Below are 21,035 nucleotides of genomic sequence, written 5' to 3' on the forward strand. Positions count from 1 at the left end.
TAAGTATCTAGTATATAAAAAAGAATAGTAAATAATACAACGAGAAGAGAGAACAAAGGCCAAAAATGGGACGCTGAGCACAGGGACTAAGAACCTTAGTCCAGACTCTCTTCTCTAATTTAGCTTCCGTGAGCATGGTATCCATCTAGATGGAAGATTACTTTTCTTCTTCTATGTAAATTTCTTCTCTATAGAAAAATTTACCCTCCTCCCTCCAGTCACGCTCCAGGTCCCAAAGAAGTTTCCCTCCGTGGTACCTCGCAAAGTCAGCCTCTCTTGGGAATTGCTCGCTAGCGCACCCTGGAGCATCCTGATGCTTGTTTCCCATAGGCTTCTTAATAGCCTTCACCTATTACTCACCTCCTAGACACTTAGTGGTTGCTGAAAGGCCTTTTTTAAAAAAAATCAGTGTTGTTTTATCTTGTTTAAAATCCTTGATCAAGGCCACAGGCAGCCCTGATGGTCCCTGGGCCTTGGCAAGAAAAGAATAAACTCAATGCACACCAGTGAGAGATCACAGCTCACAGCCTTTTCCTCTGACAACTGTTTGGCATCTCTGGCTGCCCTTCTTATGTGCTTGTCATTGTGCTTCCTTACATCAATCTCATAAAACATCCTTTTCCTCATGCTTGACATATTGATACCATCCTACCACAGATAAAACACAGAGCAATGTAATATGGGCAGATGATGGAGTTATTTGCAATGCACAGAAATCTCTGCTGATGTCTAAGACTGGTGCGATATTAAACACATTACTTTCCCTGACAGGCATTTTCATTACATCCGTGCCACGCAGGTGAAGAATCTAAAAGTGAAATCTTGTTTCTCCCAACAGGGTCCAGGCAATAAAGTTAAAAAGTGTGTGGGTGTGTTAGTGTGTGTGTGTGTGTGTGTGTGTGTGTGTGTGTGTGTGTGTCGTTCTCTCTCTCTATATATATTTATCTTTACAAAATATACAGTCTCTTATTTAAACCACATTTGAATTTACTTGGAGAAATGACCCAAATCCCAGCGAACTTATAGTAAAAACAATCACTTTTTATGAGACCAGTATTCTTATGATTGGTGGTGTCATGTGGGCAGATCTGGAGGACCATTCTCAGATGGGACAGCTTAAAAAATAGCCTGGTAAAAATCAAAGGAGACCAACATTAGAAGGCCAGTTAGTCCTCCAGAAGGAGAGAATACAGATCGTGGTCTTGTCAGAAAGCGAACCACATACAAGGTGGGTGAGACGGAAGAGTATAGTAATGACAAAGCAGCAACAGAAGGTAGCATTTCTTGGGGATTTCTTGTGCCAGGAACGTTCCTGTCTTTTACATTCATGTTTAAAAATTAAATTCTTACAACAACCCAAGAAGGTAGGTAACTGATTATACCTATTTACCAGATGAGAAAAACAAAATTCATAAAAGTCATGTAATTCGTCCAAGGTAACACCTCCATTGATTCAAGCCCAGGCCTGCCTGACCACAAAGTGTAGACCTTAACTGGTTGAAATTGTATATCCTGATGGAGAGGGAAAGCCCAGATTCTAGAAGATCAGCTAAAGAAATGTGCCAGGCCAGCCAGCAGGAACACCGGCTCTGAACACCGGCCTGTCCACTGTCTACTCGCTGCTGCTGGGTGGCCGAGATCTTTTACATAAATAGTTGTAGCTCTGGGGGGTGTTTTGATTTTATACCCGCTGGATTCCATTGGTAGAGTTTACTTACTCTCCCTTGGACCTAAAGCTGGAGTGAAGGTTGTTACCTCCAGGTGAGGAAGAGTTGTAATTCAAATGGGATTTTCTCTTAGTTCTGTTTTTCCTCTGGCAGTCTTCTCACGAGGCAGGATGTTAGAGACCTTCATAACCCTAGTGTCTCTTTGTAGCTTCCGCCTGGAAGGAAGGGCTTTTTAAGAAGGAACTTGGGGTTCACTCAGTACGTACTTTCTCTGCTGGGACAATAATAGTGGAGACTGTTTTACGACGGCTCGTACCCTCCTCACATCCACCATGGGGTATTATGCTATTAATGTACAGGAATTTAAGAGCTTTTCACTCTCATAATTTTACTGAGAGAAGAAAGCCAGAAGAATCTTAGTTGACATTAATATGACACAGTTAACAATTTATTCAGCTGCCCTTTCAGCCTAGAAGTTGAGACATTAGTCTTTTCTGTGTTTCAGATGAGCGAAATGAGACAACGTATTTGTACATTAATTCAGCAGATGTTTTTGATAACCTCCCATATACTAGGCACTGTCTAGATCTGGGAGGTAAATACAATGGAATAGAATATTAAAGCTTAGATTCTTTATCCTTCAGGATTTTGCAAGCTAGTAGGGGAAGCAAACACAACGACAGGGTCGATCATACCATTTGTGAAGTGTGATGTTAGAGACCTACATGGAGCGTTGTGAGTGCTGGGCAGGTGACCAAGTGGCTTAGCTGGACTTGGGAAGAGGGGATCCCTGAGGGATGTAACACCTAGGCAGAGCATTCCCTGAGAGTATGACCTACACAAAAGTCATCTTTTTTTTTAAGAAATACTGTGTGCTGAACTGAACACTACAGGCTTTACATGCATTGTCAAAATCAATCCTATCCTTCAAACAACCCCATGGAGTGTGTACTATTCTTACCACCATTTTATAACCTTTGCAAGTGGCAAAGCAGAGACTTGAGCGCATGCTCTTTGGCTTCAGAGCTCAGCTCTTCACAAAGATGCCACACTTCCATTAACTCTAACATGTCACCTAGGAGTATCTCTAAGCAAAGCTAGTTCTTCTCGGACTCAGTAATCACTCTTGCCCTCGGGCAGTGAGCTTGGTTTTAGCTTTTGATGAATTTCCTTTCTGAAACAGAAGTTAATGATAAAAGTAAACCTGCAGATAGATATCAGCTTTGATATTAGCAGGTCAGCCCCAAGGTCTAGGCATAAGTACACGTATCCAGTGCTCTGTGTTATTCACAGAACACTTCTCCAGTGTGACACTATGTTGTGTGATAGCACATAACCACAGCCTGATCCCTCTCAACCCTATGGTCCCTGGCATCTCGAATGGGCCCAGCAGCAAAATACTTTGCCTGCCAAATGTGGTGCTTTTCTGACACAAGTATTTTCTTTTATATTCTGGAGACCGAAAAAACATTTTCTCTCATTAACCTGCCAGAGTCTTAGGGAATTCTGGGAGGTCAAGTTCAGTCTCATAATGCATGAATATTATTTATCTTGAATGCTGCAAATTTGGCATATTGAGGTGGGGGAGGTGACAAGGTAAGGTAGATTTATTAGCATCCTGCCAGGAAATCTCACATGAGCAGTAGCGGTTTGTCAGAAAATTCAGTATAATTGATGGGAGCAAGTTGGACTAATTCTTAGCAGATCCACACTGGCTCTGTTCAAACCTTTCCTTTACAGACAACAAAATGTACTGAGCAGAGAGCTCATTAAGACCTTCCTACAAACACACTCTTTGCACCAGGTTTCTTTCCTTTGCCTTTCTTTCATATAATTATTTCAGTTACTTGAGATGATACGAGCACATATTGGAAGCATTACTGAATAGGCAGTGATTTTTACTCATTTGTATGTATCTTTTAACTCTCCAAGGGAAAGCTTATACTCCAGGGAATAAGGATTAACAGGAAGCTGGTATCTATTCTGTGTTTCACTCTGCTTTTACCAAAGGATTAGAGGTTTCAACCGTTGGGTCTAAAAGCCATCAAGGCAGAGATATAATAGTGGAAAGAGGTTGGCCTTTGAATTAGGACACTTGGGTTTCAGTCTCAAGCCTCCAGCTTGCTAGCTCTTTGGCCCTGAGCCAGTTATTTAAACTTGCTGAGCTTTGGTTTCCTTGTTCAAAAGGTGAGGTTAATAATACCCATCTCACAGGGTTCCTAATAAATATTAAATGAAGTGAAAAATGTCAGTTACTTGACCTGAGCATCTTTCAATTTCTAGTTCAAGCACTACCTCCTCTGAAAAGCTTTCCCTGATGTGCCCAAAACACAACAGCCGCCATTTATTGAGAAGTTATGAGGTTGCCATACACTGTGTAACACAGTTTGCACACTGTATGTCTTTAAATCTGCAGAATTGAGAGATAAGGGGAGAGACTGTGGAAAAGAGAGACAGATAAAGAGAGAAACAGAGAGAACCAGAGTACAAGGTTGGGTGGGGAGAGAGAGAGAAGGAGGGAGAATGAGAGAAGAAATCTTGGTCAAGGTATCTGTCCTTTGTAAACTTTAGTTTCCTTATCAGTAAAGCATTAATAAAGCCACCATCTTAAGTCTAGCTGGGTAACTACATGGGATGATTTCCATTACATGTTTCCCACAGTGCCTGGCGCATAACAAACTCTTAATAACAGCATCTGATATTATTGTTTCTGATGATAAGTTCCCTTTTTGCTGTAAGCATTCCTAGCACAGGTTGTGTTCTAGGTTCCATCCTCTGATCTCCATCGTTCATTTCAATTTCTACCTCCTCTGCCTCCTTTGAGGAAACCAGAGTCCGTGGTTTTTCATCTCTGGACAATGTCCATCACACAGAAACACAGATTATTTTTGAAGAAAAAAAAAAGTGGGAGAGAAAGAAGGAGGGAGGAGTACAGTAATGTGCTTGATAAAGTGTCAGAAGCTGCATAGGGTGGTGAGCTAGCACGGGGAACACTGCAGGAGTAGCAGTCAGCTCAGGTTCTGGTCAGAGCTTCCCACAGGGTCGCCGCTCCGACTGGAAAGTGACACAGCTATAGTGGTAAACTGGAAGAGCGACACAGACAGACAAAATTGTCCGCACATTATACATGTGAATTTTCACGTGTGTCCCCTATTCCTTTCTTCCTCTGGGAGGAATTGATACTCCAAAGGAGACTTGTCACAAAGTAGCATCTTCCCATGGCTGGGAACATCTGCTGTGAAATGTTCCACCAATGAAAGAGTTTGATTAGTTTTAAGAAAGCGGACTTGTGATCAAATAGCCAACATTGCAAAGGGAGTTGAATTGCTTCCGTTCCTTCTTAGGCTAAAACAATCTGGCCTAGTCAAGGATGATTTTGGCCTGGGAAGCCCTGATTTCCAACCCAGACTGACTGGCCTATTCCCAGGTCCAGAATTTTCTACATGCCTTTTTGTTTTCACTCATGGAGTAGTTTCAAGGACCCAAATAAAACAGCCTTAGTGAGAGTGTTGTATAGTAATGGTTGTAGTACCAACTTTGTCTGAGACTCTTCTCTGTGCCTGGCACACCCACCCAGCCCATTCAACTAGTCACACACAGCCTTGTCTTCATCCAGCACAACCTCACCCTTCCCTTGCCCTTGCAGTCGGTCTTCAAAAGTGTGAACACCTTTCTTGACACACTCACTTCTGCCTCTTCTCACATCATGGTCTTCTTTAAAAGTCAGGAATTTCGAAAGGAAATTGAGGTCATAGAAAGTGAAAGATACGGGCTAACCCTGTTGCAAAGTGTATCGGCATCGGAGGGAGGGAATAGCTCAGTGGGAGAATGTGTGCGTAGCATGCACCAGGCGCTGGCTTCAACCCCCGGTGCCTCCATTAGATAAAGAAAAGAGTTGATCAGCATCAATTACTATACAGCGGAGCTGGATGGGGCTTTCAGATGAATTTTTTTTCCTGTAATAAGGTTGAAAAATTATTTTGAGGTTAATTTTTAAAAATGGAGAATTCCGCCTAAAAATGAAAATCATTAGCTACTCTTGGCAAGCCAGAAGGCATTGCAATAATGTCTTCTGCAGAGTCTGGGCCTGCAATCTCTTGTGGCAAAAATCTGCCAGAGATCAGGAGCAGTGGTTTCAGAGATTATTCGGAGGGCTGCAGTTTCCACGTTTCCTTTCACCCCACCGACAGCAAAGCTGGTGGTCAGTTCTAACAATAACAGCTAAATATGAAAATGCTTAAATGCTAGAAGCCTTAAACCCAGCCTGCTTTATTAATGCTTGAACTCTGGAGACGTTTGATCGTGCAAGCAAACTGTGCTATAAAGGACAGGAGAAGGGAATACCAAGCTAGATGTGTTACATGGTATTACCTCCTTACAGTGTCTCTTTACCTCCCCTTCTACGCTGACTACTTCCACTCCCCCACCCTCCGCTACCTAAATATCTTTACTCCCAATAGAAGATGAATTATTAAAGACTTACAGCTTATGGACCAGAAGAAAAATTCTGCTTCTAAGCCCTGCAGTCTTAATTTTGCGATTCTGGCATTGAATGCCCCTAAATCAAGAAGAGGTTAAGAACAAATTAGCGAAATATCTATTGCTGCGCTAACAGGCAGTAATAGAACAGTCTGTCCATGTCCCCACTTCACAAGTCCACTTTCTCAACACTAATCAAAGCCTTTCATCTGCAGAACCTTCCACAGCAGGACTTTAGAAAGATGAGCAAGATCCCCCACACATATTCTACTTAGCAGAAAATTATCTTATTTTTCCCGTTTCAGAAATAAATATTCTCCCCTCTGACTTTCCCAGTCTTATTTTAAAATAGAGATAACCAGGAACTAAGTTGCTGCCTTGTTCTTTTCCCTTGAATCCATTCCCCATTCTTTTTTCACATTATGCATATGTTTTTCTAAGTTTTGCTGACATAAATAAGCCTCTTTTATATTTTAACTTGGATTTATATTGCTTTTCAGGCTTATATCCTTAACTCTCAAAAAAAATTGGGAATTTTTCTCTCTATTGTACTGCATTACAATGCCTTAAGTTGTGTGTGTGTGTGTGTGTGTGTGTTTATTGGCCTTTATGAAATACACTCTTAAGTTCCCATTTCACCACTTGTGTGTCACCAACCCCACTCCCTCACAGCCCGTGATAAGCTTAAATGTTTATGAAGTAGCCCAGCCCCAGAATGACCTTTCTAAAAAAGTCCACATATGACCAATTTCTACCCCCACTTAAAACCGCCCTCCAGGTGACTCTTCGGTGACCTCAGGTTGAAATACAGTGTTTCATCACTCAAGGCTCATCGTGGTCTGCTGTCTCTCTCCCTTTCCAGCAGCATCTGTTTCATTCCCTCATCCAGATCCCAGCCATACAGCACAACTCAGGGTTCTGAGTACCGTGACACAGAGTTGGAACTTTCTGTATGTATGCAGTAGGTAGCCACTGAAAGATTTTGTTCAAAGGAGTGAAATTATGTGAGCTGTGCATTAGGAAGATTTCTCTGGGGAAACTGTGTAGCAGGCCCTTTAAAAAAAAAAGTGTTGGCAGCTAAGAACCACATCAGTTGTGTTTGTTCAGACAAAGAGACTGAACTGGGCTCTGGGAATGGGCCAGAGGGGCCAGAGCTGAGTGATGCTGTGGATAGAGAGAAACAGGCTACCAAGGAATGCCTTTAAAGTATTGAGCCTGAGTAAATGGAAGTATTGTAATGTCATTAAGCAAGGTATGGAACACACAATAAATATGGGATTAAAATGGGAGATGTGGAAAGTAATAATGAAAGTGGTGTGTTCAGGTCATTTATAGAAGGAGATCCAGCAGTTGGTTGTAGCTCAGATTTTGATGAGATTAGAAATTATAGAACTGGGTTCACTACTTAGAGGCAGAAGCTGAACCCATGTGATGTTTCACGTAAGGCCATCAAGGGAGGGGCTGTGGAACAGTATCACTGAGGAGAGAGCCTTGAGGGGGGACACATTTTTTTTGTTCTTTTCTTTATTAAATTTAAGCTTAGTCAGTTTACAATGTTGTGTTAATTCCTGGTGTACAGCACAGAGAATCAGTTACACACACCCGTGTGTGTGTGTGTGTGTGTGTGTGTGTTCCTTTTCATAGTCTTTTTCATTATAGGCTATTACAAGGTATCAAATATGGATCCGTGTGCTGTACAGTAGGACCTTGTTGTTTATGTATTTTATACATAGTAGTTAGTATCTGCAAATCCCAGACTCCCAGCTTATTCCTTCCTACTCCCTTCCCCCCCTAGTAATCATAAGTTTGTTTTCTATGTCTGTGAGTCACCTAAAACCTAAAAAATGTGGTTACCCCTACTTAGCAACAGAATCTTAAAAACGGAGAGAACACATTTTTAAGTTGTAGGTGACAGAAGACAAACTAAAGTCTGAGAATGAGAAATTGTCAGGTTCATTGCACCATTACCCCCATTTTTTCCCAATCTGAGAACACCCTTATCTAGAATTTATAACAGTAACCTATCCCTTCCACCAAAATAAGAGCTATGTATTTAATCTGCAGTTACACATCCTATTGTGTTAACCAAAGGTCTTGCCCATTAGAGAAGGTAAAGCAGATGCTTCCATCTCCGCCTTTTCAGAGGAGGTGCGGCTCGAGTCAAGGTGATTGGCATGGTGCTAATGCAAAACAAGCCAAAATTGGGTTTATCTTCTGAGATCTTAATAGAGCATCCTCCTCAGGAGGAAACCTTTCTGACTTATCAGGCTTAGAAGTGAAATCTATTTACTTTTCATTTGTTTTCCATCCTATCTACTTCTGTCATTTTCCTTTTTAATTACCAGAGTTATTTATATGGGAAACAAAGATCCCTCTTTTTTATTTCTGTGAGATCTTGTGGTTGATGTCTTGTTTCCCCCCACCATGGCAGTTATCTAAGGGGCAGTAGAATCTCTGCTTAGCGTGTGTGATTTCCCTGAAGAAATCTCAGTGTGAAGGAGATAAGATACTAAGAGAGGGGTGGGTGAACAGAAACGGGATATGTGCATGCGAGTGGCAGGGGGTGTGGGGGTCGAGGTTGGTTGGTGGCCAGGAGGAGCACCTCAGGAGTTGTCTCAGATCCGAGAGAAAGTTGACAGAATGTCGGAGGGAATTTGAAAAGTAAGATAATGCAAGAATTACTCTAGAAGACATGAAGGAGACTTTCAGACCCATGACAAACATAGTAGAGCAGTAGGGCCTGGTGAAATGAGAAACCAGATCGTTCCACTGGCTCGTGGGGCTGGAACACAACTTCCTTCTGTGCTCTGGGATGATGAGCTCCCCCTTGTAACACATTTGGAGAACTTTTTAACTGTTAAGAACGTGTTCAGAATGCACTGCAAGGCCCACTCACATCCACTGATTTACATGGAACCCGTGGGGTTCAGTCACATTGAGATCTGTGTGAAAACCTGAAGGCCCCCAAGGAGCTCAGACCAAAAGAAGAGAAACCGGGGTCCCTAAGGGAGGCTCACCATGAGTGACCCATTGGCTGGATTAAGTAGCATCACTGGGAGGTTGAGGAAAGGAAGTGGTTGCAAACGTCCTCAGATCCTCTTCCCCTGCATTGTCTGTGGGTTTGGGGAAAGAGATTGTTTGCAAAGGAAGGAACCATGTCTGTCAGGACGGTACTGTTCTTCCCTGGGACAGGCCTCTGGGAGTCCTGCATTGCAGCAAGAGGAAGACATTCTACACTGGCTGCAGGGGGACAAGGGCCCGAGAAGGCAGTGGTCTACATGTGGTGGCCAGCTCCACTGGGGACAGAATGAAAGCTTTCAAGGACACCCATGTTCTCCAGACCATGGGGCTGGAAATCTGATAGATGTAAGCACCTCTCCCACCCAGGAATTTCTGCAGAAAATAATTGAAGTGGGCAGGAAATCCTAGGGCGAGACTAGATTTCTTATAACGAGGAAAGTGTGTGTTCAAGTATTGGGACAAATTGTGGAATCCCTCTGAGCAGGATGCGTTGGAAATTTCATTTTAGCTCATGGCTTGCTCTTACTTGGTCAGCGTAAGTTCATCTAAAAAATAAGAAAAACTAAAAATGAATGGACCCGTTCCTCATTTCTACTCCTTGGCCTTAATTATTTTATTCCCGGCCTCCCCTCTTCCTATAGGCAAGAAGGGGAATGTCTGAGAGCCATATGTGTCTCCCAGGACACCCTGGGTACCACTTGATGGCTCCCTTCCAAAAGTTCCCGCGTCTTCCTCAGACAAGGTCAGCAGAACGGCCCGTGCTGCCGTCACAGCAGCACTGTGCCCCCCAAATATGTTGTTAATTCTAGTTGATTCTGAGGACTGTGTGTTGGAAACTCACTTTCAGCAATCTGTTATCTGTTAAAGGGGGAAAAAAAAGAGCAATTGGTTTCAAGCAATGGAGAAAATCAGCTCATTTGCAAAGACTGCTACTTAATGAGGCTCCTTGGTGACTCTTCAGAGACAATTTTAGACATTGAGAAGGAATATTTCACCTCCTCACTCTGCTTTGCAGCCTGGAGCAGAAGAAAGGGGAGACATCAAGTGTGTTTCTTTGTTTCCTTCGGAGACCCTATAATCATGGTGTTGAGGTGGTGCTAAGCAGGTGGTGAGCACACAGGCAGGCCAGGGAGGAAGCGGCCCAGGATCAAGGACGCCTGTCTCCCAGGCAAGGTTCATTACCATGCTGGCCTCAGACCCCTTTAGCTGCAATCTGCTGAAAGGAAAAGAAAGACATTTGAAGAAAAAAATTGCTTTGCATTGCAGGCTTCAGAGGGAAACCCCCATGGGGAAAAAAATGCTGGTGTTTGGGGAGGCGCTTTTCTATTTTGTTGTGTGGTAAATGACTCTTCGATTCCTCTTCATTCATTTTTTATTGAAATAGAGTTTACCATGTTATGTCAATTTCTAGTGTACAGAATAACGTTTCAGTCATACATGCACACACACACATATATATATATATATATATATATATATTCCTTTTCATATTCTTTTTCATTATTGGTTACTACAAGATATTGAATGTAGTTCCCTGTGCTCTGCAGTAGAAACTTGTTGTGTATCTCTTTTCTATATAGTAGTTAGAATCTTCAAATCTTGAATTTATCCCTCCCCATCCCCCTTTTCCCCTAGTTACCATAAGTTTGTTTTCTATGTCTGTGAGTCTATTTCTGTTTTGTAAATAAGTTTATTGGTGTCATTTTTTTGGAGTCCACATATAAGTGATATCATATGGTATTTTTTTCTCTTTCTGACTTACTTCACTTAGTATAATGATCTCCACATCCATGTTGCTGCAAATGGCATTATTTTATTCTTTTTAATGGCTGAGTAGTATTCCATTACTTATACATTCCAAACTTCTTTATCCAGTCATCTGTCAATGGACATTTAGGTTGTTTCTATGTTTTGGCTATTGTAAATTCCTCTTCATTCACTTTTTCACTTTATTCATTTTTTCCCCAGGGCTTTTGCTTGGCAATTTTGCCTCTGCTCCCATTACTTCACAGAAAGGTAGTGTTGATTTAAGGTCTGTCTCATTGAAAAGGAATGTCATCCTTCTTTCACTGCAGACCATTTAAAGATGCCACCCAATTATTTCTTATTTCAGGAAGCTTTCCTGGATTCCCTGACCCTGTTTTGAAATGGAATTCTTCTTCAGTCCTCCTAAAACTCATTGCATAGAGGTGATCACAAAGTCACACTATCAGGAAGTGGTCCAGACCATCTGGTTTAATTAAGGCTCCTGCCTCTGTAATGCTGGAAATAATTTTTTCTCAGCATTCAAGATGTACTCTAGACCTTCTCCACGATAAGCCAGATCATCCTGGTGCTAGGAATTACCAGCTAATGATCGCTAACACATTCAGGTTGCTTACCATGCCAGGTGTGTCACAGGAAGTGAGGAAAAGGCAGGATAGGGTGCAGAGGAGGAGCATGATGTCCAGAGCCAGAGGCATTGGGTGCAGATCCTGTCACTTGATCCCTGGGTGACATTGGTCGAGTGGCTTCACCTTCTAAGTTACAGCTTTCTCCTTTGTAGAATAGGGATAACTGTAGCTGCTGTAAGCTGTTGTCAGGGTTAGATGAGATAATCTCAATTAGAACAATTATCATAATATCTCACGTAGTAAAAATGTTTATTATCCTTATTATCCATTGTTTATCTCCAAATGCTTCAGTATACTTTTCAACACCCTGTTATATGGCAAGGATCTTAGATTCTGAAATCGATGCACAGTGAACCTGCTGGCTGAAGACCAGTGGAATGGTAATTATGATAATATCCGGGTACATTTTCTTCTCTAGACAATGGATTTTGAATCTCTGCTCAAGAAATTGATTGGCAGTGCTGTCTTAGATCACTGCCCTCTATTTCGCTATTTTTAAAGCAGAGGATGATTCTATCACATTTCCCAAATTGTGAGCTTTTGGAATCTAGGATTGAATATTTGCCATGGAGAATCTGGGGGCACATAACTAGAGGATATATGATAATCCCTTACTCATTCTTAGAAAAAGGAAAGACAAAAAACTTTATCCCAGGAGTGCTTGTGGCTGAATGCTTTGCTATACATATATTAAATGCATTCCTTCTTCCTCTCTCTCTCTCTCTCTCTCACACACATACACACACACACACACTTCCCAGAAGAACATTTCTGCTACCTGAAGAAATGTTAGGAGGAATTACAGAATTTGATGTTATAAAATACTGTCTCAAACTCTTGCAGTTGTTTTTATTAGCCCTATTCCTCATAACAATTACTATTGTCATTAGTCAACAGTGGGTATCACCACTTTCTGTGCTAACACTTCTCAGATAGTTAGCAGCTACACAGAACTCCCCAATACTGCGAGCTCCGGACTATTTCCTGTGGTAGAGCGCCCCCTAGCACCTCCGCACACCTCTCAGTTCAGTTTGCTCTGAGACCCCAAAAACAGCTCCTCCGTTATCTGGGGGCAGCTTTCACCATTGAGGGAGCTAGGTTCTCTGAGAGCTCAAATGCCCAGTGTTAACCTCCTGGTATTTGTTCATCTGACTTCACAGCAGCTGCAACAGGGAAGGAGAATTTTCCGAGAGCCTGATCTGCTGGAGGCAGAGCAGGTGGCTTTCTCTCTGGTCGCCACTGAATTGAAAAGTCCCATTAATTTTGTCAAGCCAACTTACTTCTCTTAAGCTGCTAATGATCTTCCTTTGGAAGAACTGCAATGGAGGAGTGGGCAGACTTTTATTAGAAAATATTTAAAGCTGTGTTTGCATGTGTTTGCGTGTGTGTGTGTGTGTGTGAGAGAGAGAGAGAGAGAGAGAGAGAGAGAGAGAGACAGACAGACAGACAGACAGACAGAAAGAGAAACTGAGGCTCCCTGCCTGACTTTAGGTTTACGAAGTTCACATCTTAGTTTATGGCTGAAATGAAGAGATTTTGGCTGCTGTCTTATTTGTATTTAACTTGGGTGGCCCACCTTGGCATTAGATCAAAGCTCTGGGCCCTCTTTTTAAAGCGTTTGCATGTCTGGGAAGAAGGTGGCAGGCTCCTGCAGCAGAACAGGAGAGCGTATTGCTCAAACCCCTCTCCGAAGGCAGGGAGGGCGAGGGGGAGGTGTGAGATAATTTTAAAAATAAGACATGCTGCTAAATTCCCTGCCAACCTCCGTTCATGCTGAGTGGAGTGCAAGTAACAAGTATCAGATAGTCCCTCCAGGTGTCAGCTATTTAAAGAGGCACGTGCCAGAAGTTCTGTGGACGGCGACTGTCTTCCTCATCCCTGGTAAAGGCAGTGGCCGTGATGGTGTGGTACTGGAGGTGGTGCCTGCCTCAGAGAAACTTTTGTCAACAACCAGTACATGTGAGAATGTGTTTGTGTCTTTAGGAAGCAAGGAAAGTTAGAGAGGGGGAGAAGAAACGACCTCATAAATAACTCAGGAAAGCCACTGTATCAATCTTAGTACAAGTAACACTTGAGTTTTAAATGTGTGCAGCAAGAGGAACATGAGGAAGCCTCTCCCTGATAGAACTGTCATAGCGTCCTTGAGAGATTGACTTATCGGCCAAGAAGTCATGCCATAAGAGGAAGGAGTCTTCAAGTTCAATTGGAAACTTTTTCTGTTGTTTTACCTAAAACAAACAGCTTGAAAAAATAAGTTGTGACTATTCTCTTCTGTAATACTTTGAGTCCCAGTGCCTAAGGCCTTCTTTACGGGAGAAGGCAGGTTGACCTGTGTGAGATAGTAATGGTTGGGATGAAAAGATAGGGTCTGTTCCTGTTCCTGTATTCAGAAAAGTGTAGCGTCGATGTTTAATCTTTATTATAGTCAATGCCCGCTCCCCCACCTGCTCGTTTGGTGTTATCTTACCACATTCATGCTCAAAACTTTCTGCAGAAGGCTATATATTTTTTAAAAAACAATCTATTCTCCTTCAGTTTCTACAAATTCAGACCTGATTTCTTGCCTTAATTCAAGTCTCAGTGTTGTTCCTTAACAACCAGAGGAGCTCCAGAAGATGCAGTTTTTTTTAACATTTCTCTGAGGATTAGTTCTTTAGGGTTTGTGTGGAAATGCAGTGAGCTAGCCTGCAGCTCTTAGTTTATTGTTGGTGGCAAACTCACGTAACTAGTCCTTCCTTTCTGGTTGGAGGTGACATTGGGCTCAACTCATCTTCGTGTCTTGTGTGAATCAGACACCCAAATAGACAGGTGGTCTAAGGAAAGAGGGCTGTGTGATTCAGGGAAGGTGGCATTTCTAGAAAAGAAGCATCGGTCTTTCCCTTCAACTCTTACATCTCTCACTTTTGAGGAACAGAACAACGTGGAGGGGTCTTTTGGTCACGGCAAACACAGAGGGATCAGATGCTCTTCAAACAAATTGACTCGGGGAGACACTGTGGTCATGGTTTTCGGGTTTTGTTTTTTTTTTTTTTCCTTGCCTTTTCTTTTCTGGATTCTTCTTCAGGAATCCCAGGTTGACACATTTGCAGAAAGAGATAAGAGGCGACCAAACAGATGGTCACAACCTGTGTGGTCACTGCGTGGCTGCTTATAAAACAGTCCCAGTGTCCTATCTTTAGTTAGTCCCTTGATAGGGCAGGAGAGCTGGGCTTATGAAGTTAAATAAAAGCACCCTGTGTCAAAAGGAGGGGCCTCCCTTATCTGCTGTTTACAGTGATAGGAGAGGAGGTGTCGGCTTTCCTCCTCAGCTCTGCTTCCAGCCTTTCTTCCTACCTTCTGATTCACATTGTCTCATAAGGAAAACTTCCGTCTTTCAAATGAAGAAGATGTTCTGTTGTCAGCAATTACAGCTCCTCTAGTGTTTTTCTGAGACCCTTCTTTGCAGGAAACATCACTCTGGTTCTAGCATCAATAGAGTCATGTTTCAGTTTTTCCTATGTATATTTAATTGTTTCTTCTTCAACTTAGAGTCATACTGTTGAATGAAAACTGAGCCCAAGGTTGATGTTCTGGGGTCTTTCAGATGGAGAGCTGAGCTATCTTCAGTATATTCCATGGAAAGGTTAGAACTTGGTCAGAAAGTCTGTTTTTCTTCTCCTAGTCCTTTTTACCCACCCTTCTCTTTACCTATCCATGGTGTGAAGAATGGCATTCACTCATCTGTATCAGAGGGCAATTGCTGATGGCTTTGAACTATGGAATGACACTAGTTATGGTTGTAATTCCATAACATTTATAAGGCCTGAAATTTCCTCAGGCCTTGTAAATGTACTTTCTATTTCACATTTTTCTAAAATCTGTGATATGTAATAAATAAATAAATATATATATATATATATTTGCTTTATTATTACCTTAAAGAGATACCAGTCATGTTCCTCATATACAAATATATATACACACACGCACACACATACATGCTGTGTATTAAAGAGGATTCATAGCTATGTATATTCTGTTTCTTTAGGGTCTAGTGAAAATGGAGAAATGTTGTAAGAATGAAAAAGGAAATACAAATCTCAGGGTCCCAACAGGTAGGAAGGATGACATTATCTTAACACAGCAGTGAAAAGAAAGTGATTAATTAAAAAAAATGAAATGGGAAAGAAAAGTCTCCCCCATTTAGGGCCCACGGAACCAGGCTGAACCAGAGAACAGAGAGACGCGTGTTGAAGGGTACTGCTGACAAGCCCCTCACCCCCACCCGCACCCCCACAGCCACCTACCGCATAGGTGTACATTGTCTCTGCATGATTTAGTATCGGGAGCTATTCTGCATTTTGCAGTCTGGAGGCTGGAGTCCTCAGCATCCTTGCCACGTTACAGAAATAGAAAGCCCAGTATCATAGTCATACCACCGCCCCACTTGCCGCCCACAGCGTAACAGAAGAGCAGGCAGCCCTCGGTTTTCGAAAGGGTTGTATTCCAGAAGTTACTTTATGAATTCTCGGAGCTCAGATTATGCTTCTTTATTTAACAGCTACTAACCCAGGACATTCCCAATGTCCTAGTCTAGAACTACCATCGTCAGGGACCTGGCTCCATACATAGAAAATGTTTTCTATAAAGATATGTATTTTGGAATTCTAGTTGGGGATGCTGACAACAGATTTCTTACCACTGCAGATCTGATAACCAGGTCTGGGATACCCAGCCATGCACTTTCTGCCTCCAGACACCCAGTGAGGGTATGTCTGGTGTCTGGGTCAAGGGGGAAGTGAAGAGACGGCTCAGGGACAAGAAAGAGGCTCCAGCTGGAAAAGCTGTGCTGCCATGTGGATGTTCTGGGGTGGAGTGAAGAGGAGAGTCTGCAATGTCTGGGGGCAATAATGGAAGTGGGCGGGGCTGGGGACATGAGATAGACGGGATGGACACTGAAGGGACCAGCTCTTTGGTGGTTGATAACGAAGAGAAGCAGTTCATAGTTCACGTAAATTCCACACTTTCTGTTGAGCACCCAATTCTATTTGTGCCAGAAAAGTGAGCAAAGTTGAGTGACATGCAGTTTCCCCTGTCCAGACCTTCTGTGAGGGGAGGAGACATGCCCAGATGCAGATTAGCATTCGTGGGGACGATCTGTTCGGTCCCAGGCTGGAAATTCAGTGAGAGCTCATGGAGGAGAGCTCTGTTGTGATGTAAGGGTTAGGAACACTTGGTGGAAGAGGAGGCATTTGGGGTGGGCCTGAGGATTTGACTTGCCCGAGGGAGGGAGGGAAGAGAAGGAAGAGGGAGGGTGCAGTCAAGGTCCAGAGGTGGGAAGGTGGGGGGGCGTGTGGCGAGAAGGAGAGTGTGCTGTGGGGCATGTAGAGGAGCAGAGGGCTGGAAAGTCATGGCTTCACCTTCCAGAATTGGTTTTGTTCTTCAGCACCATGTATCCTCCTTGGCCTCCAAAGATGCTCCAGCCCCACAGACAAGTAATAGCTGTGGTCGGCTAGAAGGAGTGAAGCTGGGAAAGCGTCCTGAGGAGAGAGCCTGAGGCTTTAAGAAGCTGGCTGCTGGGAGCTAGAGGTCAAGGAATTTTCCCCTACTACTTGCCTTTCCTCTCACCCCAATGCCACCCAGCCCATTGTGTGATTCTCAGATCCCAATCAGGTGAGAGTAGGGAGAGAAGCATGGTTTTGGAGCTCAGATTATGTCTTGGGGTATCCTGGATGTCAGCAACAGGGGAACACAGGGAAAGGAGGTTTTTGAGAAAATAGGGAGGACTTGGAATGCTGATTCACATGCTGTATGAAATGGGTTGTGAGAAAGACTGGGTTAGACTGCATTTCACGAAATAGTCATAAGCCCCTGTTCTCTTGGGCCCTTTTGCCCACCATTTTCTGTAAAAGGACAGGTGAAGTGTCCGATGCTCTAGTTTCTCCCCAGGCACATAAACCCCTGTTATGGAGGCCAGGGTTGGGGGTGCTCTCTGGACGTGGGAAAAAAAGAAGGAGTGAGAGAAGAAGGAGAATCTTTGTAAATCAGTTTTTTTCAAATGCACAAGGCTTCTTCTAAAAAGTTGAAATAGTTATTTCTGTGTCAGGAATTAGGTGAGAGAACAGATGTGCACCGAGAGGCAGCCAGGCAGACTGTAAGCCCTGTGCATAGAAGAGGCCCTTCAAAGCAGAGAGAGTCCGTGCTTCAGAGAAGGCAGATGGCTACTGATGCTCGCAGAGGCCTGGGGTGAGCAGGTGCTTCCCGGTCGATACCAGCACCGTGTGAAGGAGGAGTGGGCTGGCTCTCAGCCTCCACTTCCTCTGTCAACCACCAGGGCCTCTGTGTCTGCTGCTGGAATTCAGTCTGCCAGATCAGATCGCTGCAGCTGGAGGTTAGAGCTTTACACACACATTGAGAGTGTGTGTGTGTGTGTGTGTGTGTGTGTGTGAGTGTGTGCACACACACCCTCTCTGGCCTGTATGCTTGACTCCAGTCTTAATAATGAACTATTAGGGAAATGGAATTCTAATCACTACCTGTCTTGTGACCATTCCCAAGTGGAAGGACACAAAGGCTTTATATTAAGATTCAGAGCAACTTGGAAACTGTAGTTTTAAGCCTTGAACAACATTTTTTGAAGGAATCCTCTTATTAACCACATGTATAGAAACTTCCATGTTGTCGGCCAGAGAATATCACATTCATCTAACATACTAGGTGAGTATGGGCATAAATTAAAAGAAATGACCAAGCCTACTCTCTAAATGAACATGCTGACATTTGAGTATCATGTACACATCAATACACTTTGGAAGGTCTCTCTCTTCCCTACGTGAGTTCAGGTGGAATGCTCAACTCCTATAAAAGCGTGATTTGATGTCTTCGTAAGATTTGTGTGCATATGTGCCTTATTCACTAGTAATCAGAGGTAAGCCGGAATGGATTAACAATCAAATTAGGAGGTAGTGATATGGTTCTTATTTTTATTAGTGTTTTTATGAATCTTTGAACGCTTTCTCTTTCTAAAATTCAGTTTACTCATCTGTTAAATAAGACTTTTAGAGTAATCAGTGGTTCTTAAATATTTGGGGGGCATGAACTTCTTTAAAAATCTGAAAATAAACAAACCTTTGCACCTTCTTTCCAGGGGGAAACACACACACACACACACACACACACACACACACACACACACACACACACACGAAGACTAAATTGAATGTGGTTTCAGGAAGGAGTTTTACAGATCATTTTCAGGGCTGTCATATTCAGCTGTAGAAGTTATGCACTACATAAATATGTAGTTTAGAATTATAGAACTCCAAGGGGCACAGTTCATACAGACTGATGATAGCACCTGGAGGTGCGCAAAGAGGTGGCCTTCTTTATAGCAGTTCCTCAAACTCCAGGCAAAGAACTCTTGGGCCAAGTGAGCTCTAAGATTCTTTGTGGATCGGAATGTCTCTGCTTCCACAAATATCATTATTATTACCAAGAACCTTGTATCATTCAGCTCAGGCTGCATAACAAACAAAGTACAACTGACGAGGTGGCTTTAGCAACAGAAATGCACTTCCTCGGAGTGCTGGAAGTGGAAGTCCGAGATCCAGGCGCCAGCGGGTGAGGTTTCTCCTGAGGCCTCCTCTCTCCTTGACCTGCAGATGGCCACTTCCTCTCTCGGTCTCACATGGCCTTTTCTCCACGCCTGCACACTCCTGGTATTGCTGCTTCTTCCTATAAGGACACCAGTTCTATTGGATTAGGGCCCCACCCTTATGACGTCATTTAATTTTAAGTATCTCTTTAAGGGTCCTTGTTCCAAAACCAGTCCCATTTAGGGGTTAGGGATTCAACATATGAATTTTAGGGAAACACAGTTGGGTCTACAACCCCAAACTGATCAGTGCATTGCAGAGAGTAACGGTTAGCTAGGTGAATCAAAACATCTTTCAAATCTCCTCCACATCAAAAAAAAAAAAAAAAAAGACAAAAATTAGAATAAACTATGCTGATTTCTGAAATGGGGATTTATAATTGATAACCAAAATCTATCTGCGACTATTCTTATCACAGAGGTGTTTTCTGTATGTTTGTTTCTTTGCTTTTGGGGTTTTTTGTTTGTTTGTTTAAGTAGTAAAACCAAACAAAAACAAAAAATCTTTTTAAAAACTTGGTAGTGTAGAAGTAGGTTAAATTTGTTTGGAATTGCTCGTGAAGAGCCCTGGTCAAGTGTTACATGTCCTGGGGGAGAGTGTAAGTTGGGGGAGAAGGAATTACCATAACCTATAAGCATCTTTAGTTTTTGCTTTTCTTTGGGCCATGCATGTAATCATCTTCCTATGACGTAAATCAAGCAACCAGAAAGCCCTTCCACATCTGGTAAATGGGGGCCGGGGGAGTTGGGGCCTTGCTATTTCTGAGTCCCGAGTTTTCCTTTAACTGCAGTGGGAGAGCAGGGGCGGAGGAGAAAAGGCCAAGAGTTTCTCATAGTTTTTTAAAAATTTATTATTGCTCCCCCAGTGTCACATTTAGTAACCACCATCCGCTGAGTAAGTCCCCAAGCAACCCCCATTGTACACCCACCCCTAACTCCCCGAGTCCTAGCAGGAGCTAAATAAGAGACGGCAAGGAGAAGAGGGTTAGAAAATACGCTGCCTGCTCTTATCCCCAAAGCTTCACCGTGACTCTCTGACTGTTTATTTAGCAGTGAGTCAGACCTGTTCCTTAGTAGTGTTCAGACCCTCCAAGAATGTTCAGCATCTGTCCAATAGCACACTCTCTTTTTGTCCTTCTCTTTTTGGATGCACTCACCTTTCTGTGTTATCTTCCGGACGCCAGCGAGGTATACATTTTAGGGAACTGCATCTATCAAGCACCGCGACTCCCTCTGTGATCCTTTACTCCCACACAGACACACTCCCTGGGTGAGACGGCTCTCTCTCTGCCTGAATTGAGCTAAGATAAATGCTGCGGAAGACGTCTGCCTCTTGTACCACCCCTCCCCTGTGAATTTTCTTGATTTCCTAGAGGATTCACAGCAAATGCTTGGTCTTCTGCATTCATTTGCTTGAAATTAACTAGTAGGTTGTTGGCCAAGCAAGGGAGGAGAGAACTACAGCAGGGGAAGTAAATAGCAGGAGCACTCACGCCAGCAGGAATTATTATCCCAAAGTTGTGCTCTTGTTAGCCTCAGTTTCTAGTATACAAATTTAAATTTTAGAAAACTGGGAATCTACAGGAGATAGTCTATGGTTAAGTGAGTTGCCTGATGTCTGGCAATTAATGTTAGAGCCAAGAATTAAAATCCAGTTATTTCCCCTTCTAAAGCAGCATTACAATATATCTCTCAACCACATCATATTACACCATGAGAAATCATGTATAACAGAATCCCTTCTTCATTACAACTTGGTTTAAGGGGACAAAAATGTGGTCTTTCTCCTGGTATAACTTTCAAAAGCCTTCTGATTTTCTCTAGCTCCGAGTTATATACACA

The 21,035-nt window shown here is 42.9% G+C and overlaps 1 protein-coding gene across 14 annotated transcripts in view; it reads left to right on the forward strand.

Annotated features, from left to right (window-relative positions):
- The window catches only part of NRXN3 (neurexin 3), a 1,622,069-nt gene that overhangs the window by 1,076,495 nt on the left and 524,539 nt on the right, over nt 1–21,035 (forward strand). The window lies entirely within an intron of this gene.

This window comes from Vicugna pacos, chromosome 6 (assembly GCF_048564905.1).
Source record: "Vicugna pacos chromosome 6, VicPac4, whole genome shotgun sequence".
NCBI classification, from domain to species: domain Eukaryota; kingdom Metazoa; phylum Chordata; class Mammalia; order Artiodactyla; family Camelidae; genus Vicugna; species Vicugna pacos.